The following is a 4,840-nucleotide window of genomic DNA, read 5'->3' on the forward strand; positions in this document are numbered from 1 at the left end:
CGGTTTACCAAAAAAAATCCAAGAGAGGGGTTGGAGGGCGGGAGAATCCAAAAAAGCCGTCCAAAAAGCCACAAAAAGCCAGCGAGCCTCCCGTTACGCGATTGCCGCGAAGCGCAGCATGATGCGTGGCCAGCTTGGGAGGCTGCGCCGCTGTCAGAGGCGGCCGCCACTGTGAGGTCTCGAGGGCCGACCGGCCGGTCTCTCTCCTCTTGTCTGTGCTGTCTGCCTGACTCAGGCACTCAATCTGCCGATGCGTGATTGTGTGTGGGCTGCTCCGAGGGGGCCCTCTGTGCGATCCGACGGGTAGGGGGGCTGTGCCCGGGCGGTGTCCGGTGTGGAGTCCCCTTCTGATCCCGCCTGGGATGTTGGGTGTGAGGTTGTGGCGGCTTCGATCCCAAGGGGGGGAGCTGATCCCACTCAATAACCAACTCTCAGGGGCAGTAGGTGGGCGAGCTTCAGGCACGCTCATCTCGATCGTCAAGACGTCGCTACGCGCGGTCTTCTGCGGGGGGAGCTGCGTCGACGGGTGCGGGACCGCGGCGCAGCCAGTGCCGCGGCGAGGCCTCCGGCTGTTTGCGGCGGGCGGCTTGCTGCTCGCGGCGATGGCGAAAAACTCGTCTCGCCACACGCCAAGGGCTTATGCTCTGGCGAGACGTGAGGCGCATGCGCCCAGGAGGGGAGGGGGCATGTGTAACGACACTGCTAGAGATGCCTTTCGGGGCCCAGAGATAAAACTTCTGTGATGCCATGCGTGACCTAGTAGTGTCCCCAGCTATGGGCGTGTCCACGTTGGAGCCAGGTGTGGTGTGGGCGCGAGAATAGCTCCGCCGTTCAGGGAGGCAACCGATGCGAGTCGACTGGTGTGTGTCGTCGTGGTTTCGTATCAAGAATACTCACTCACATTCACTCACAGGTGAGAGAGTTCGTTGAAAATTTCTTTTTACCTATCGTCTCTCTCGAGGCTCTCGAGGTGGATATCCTTTGGCGGAATTCCTTTGGCGCCAATGACGAGAACGAACAACGCACCAGCGCCCCTGTCTGAACGGGATCGAATCGAAGGCGGCACCTAGAGCAAAATTGAGCCCGCTCAGGTGTGACTGTCGTGCCACGGCCGACTTGCACTGCGGCCATTCTTTGTCGCACACGCTCATGCCGCACTCTCGACAGTGGTGGCGGCTGGCGAGGTAGAAAGCGGGCGCTGCACAGACCTCACACGCCCAGTGATAGGGGGCACACAGCGCCTCAAAATCCACCAGTGAGGGATTTCGCGCAATCGCTTGACTCTGAGTTCGTTCACGGCCACACGAAGAGCGCGCGGCGGACCCGACAGCACGCCCAAGGCACCTCCGAGGGCCATTCGGTCAAAGGCAGGATTACCCACTTCAACTTCAACAACAAACCAGGTATCCTCACGGAGGCGGCCAGCACCTGAGCACCTCCTCACGAGCACATTGAGCTCGATCCGACCCCAGACCCCCCCCCCCCAGTCTGACCCAAAGTGCCCTGATAATTGACTCCAGCCTGACTCCGATTTGTTTGTGCCTGTGCCTGGCGGAACCCACCCGTTGTTGAAAGCAATCTAAATTTGAGGTAGATTGAGTGATTGAACATACATTGATAGAGGAAGGCGAAACACAGTCCGACCAACGACTGGGACACCAACGCGGTATGGGTGAACGCGGGACGGGCGGTGACGGTCACACAGGAGCGACACACAGAACCACAAGACAAGACACTCAGCCAACAGGGCTGCCTCACATCCTGAGACCTGAGCGAACTTCCCTAGTCACCGCGGCCGGACTCCATCCGGCACGCGTCGCTGGGCGCTCAGAGCCGCGTCCCCTGCTCAAGGCGCCCGAGTCGAACGACAGGCGGCACGCGAAGACTGGTTGCAATCCCGCCGACCACCAGGCCGCGGGATGATGCGTGCGTGGTCTTGTGGTGGGAGCCTGACTCCGATTTGTTTGAAAACAACTCTAACACTCACACATTGTGTTCACACATTGTGTTTTGTTTGTTTGTGCCTGTGCCTGGCAGAACCCCCATATGTGGTACCGACCCGTCTGCAGAGCGAACCCACGAAAGACGCTTCCGCGACCAGGGTCGCAGGGTCGCCGCGCTCAAGCCCCTGCTCCCGCACGTATGTTCTTTGACGACAAGCCCAAGGTCAATCTACGCGGTAAGAGCTCCTCCTCAGACCGCCAGCTCCTCCTCGCGCGCGCCCAGCGCGAGCGCGACGAGCGGCAGCGGCAGCGCGCCCTCCTCCGGGCCGCGCTGCTGCTCCAGTCGGCGGCCCGCGCTCACATGGCGCTCGCACGGGCGCGCGAGGCGATTCGCTCCGAGTTTGATGCCGCCGTGGACGCGAGCTTGGCTCAGCGCGTCGAGCCCGGCGTCGGCGGGTCGCTCGCCGCCGGCTTTGCGTCGCTCGTGCGCCAGCTCCTCTTCTTCCACGCGGCGCCGCTCGACGACGGCCGGCGGACGTGGCTGCTGGGCGCGCTGGTGGAGGCACTCGCAGCCGAAGCAGCGGCCGCGCCCTCGTCCGGCTTGCTCCGCGCCTCGCTCACGCCGTCGCTGACGGCGTCGCTCGTCGCCCTCTGTCTCCAACGCCTCGCCGCCGCCGCCGCTGGCTCTGCCGGCTCTGCCGCCTCTGCCGGCTCGGTCGCGTCTTCCGCCGCTCCCGCCTTCGGATCCGCTGCGCCGCCCGCCACCGACTCCCTCCCCCTCGAGCTGAGGGCCGGGGTGTTTTTCACCGGGCCTCGCACCGCCGCGGTGGAGACTCAGGGCGCCGTCGAGTTTCAGGTGCAGGGAGCCCAACCAACAACCCCACAACGCCTGCCAAGGCATGGGTGTGGGCAAAGCGCTTTTTCGGCCCCTTCCCCCCCCCCCCCCCCTCCCCGCTTCCCTCCGTTTGCCGCTCGCAGTAGACCAGACTAGACTACAACACAATCCAGTAGTGTACAACAGTACGAGCCGCCTCGCGCCGCCGCCGCCTCGCCGCCGCAGGCCGTTGCGCTGCGATACCTCGGGAGACGTGGCATCCACGGCGGCGTGGCGGCGTGTCTGCACGTGGCACTCCCCTTCTCGCTCGAGGGCCGGTCCTCCGCTAGTCCAGCGCCGCCGCCGCCGCCGCCGCCGCCGACTGCTGTCGTCGAGGCGCTAATGAGTAGATAGAAAAGGCGAAGAACAGCCAGCGGCTCGGACTGGGCACCGGCGCAGTATGGGAGGACGCGAGACAGAAGACGACGGCACGCTGGAGCGACACACTCACACACACACACTCTCTCACAAGAGGCGCCGCTGACGCACAGCAGTTCATGATTCATTCCTTGACTCCTCTGAGCTGACCCTTGCCTTGTGAACCGTCAAGGCGCTGCTTCTGCTCAGCTCGCGCTGCCTCGCCGCCGCACTCGCCTCCGCCGCACCCGCCGCGGCCGCGTCCGCCTCCGCCGCCAGCTTTGCCCGCGAACTGCTCGGCTGTCCCGCCCTCCTCGCCCGCCTGCCCGCCGCGTGCGTCGCCGCCGCCTTTGGCGAGCCATCCTGCACCCTAGTCGCCGCCGTATCGCGCTGAGAGTAGAGCCTTTCTTCACTCAAAGGCACAGCTTCGGGCCCGAAGGCGCACGACCTCGCCTGTCGTCACCCCACCCCACCACCACTGCCTGCTCCAGGCGCGAGCTTTGTGCCGCTCGCCGCCGCGCTGACCGCGCCGCTGCCAGCCGACTTGCCCGCCGACGGCGGCGCCGCCTCGCACTCCGGACGCCACACAGCAAACCCCTCACGACATGCGCCTCACTGTTTGGTTCCTTAGGCGCCGCCTCGCACTCCGACGCCACAAAGCGGTTTGCGGCCGGGAGCGCCGCGCACGCCCTCGCCACGGCGACACCATGGGAGGCGCGCGCCGCCGCCGCTAACCTCTGCACGTCGCCGACGCGCCGCCGCCGCCGCCGGCTCGCCGCTCCCTCCGTCGCCCCTCCCTCCGCCGCCGTTCCCTCCGCCGCCGTTCCCTCCGCCGCCGCCGCCGCCTCGGCGCCGCTGTCGCTCTCGCCGCCGCTGGCCGCGTGCGTTTGCGCCAACCTTGTCGCGCTGGCGGAGGCGTCGGGCGTGCTCCAGCGCGCCGTCGCCGCGAGCGGGCAGGGCGCGGGCGGGGAGGGGGAGGAGGAGGGGCCTAGAAGCGGGAGTCGCACTCGCGTGTGCCAACCAGCGCGCAGACGACACGTAGTCCCAGCATGTGCCCAGCTGTCGTCCGCTGTCCTCCGCCGCATGTGCTCTCGTATTCACAGCTCTTCTATTCACAGCTCTTCTATTCACAGCTCTTCTATTCACAGCTCTTCTATTCACAGGTGTGCCAGCACCGCATGTGTTCTCGTATTCCGACCAGCGCTCAGAAGACCGTAGCCAAGACCGTAGTCCCGCCGTAGCCGCTGTACGCATAGTCGCGTCGCACGCACGCCAGTGGTCGGAGTACACCGCGCAAGTACCGTCTTCCCGCCCCGACCTCGGCGTGCTCCATTGCGTAGGGGGGGGGGGAGGGCGTGTGCAGCTACGCCCGCGTCCTGCACGACCTGCTGCCCGCGTCGGCGGCCGCGCTCGACGCGCCGCGGAGCCGGAGCCGGAGCTGGAGGGGGGGGAGGGCTGCGGCGGGGGCAGCGGGCGGGGCGAGCGAGGAGGAGGAGGACGACCAGGAGGAGGGGGAGGAGGGGCGGTTTGAGGCGATGGCGGTGGAGGGCGAGGAGGCGCAAGCGAGCCTGAGCCCTCAGGCGGCGGCCTGGGAGGCGGCGGCGCCGCGGCTCAAGACGGCGGTCGCGGAGCAGGCACCCTTTCCTGCATGCGCTGTACACACCTC

The sequence above is a fragment of the Emiliania huxleyi genome, assembly GCF_000372725.1.
Source record: "Emiliania huxleyi CCMP1516 unplaced genomic scaffold EMIHUscaffold_841, whole genome shotgun sequence".
NCBI lineage: Eukaryota > Haptophyta > Isochrysidales > Noelaerhabdaceae > Emiliania > Emiliania huxleyi.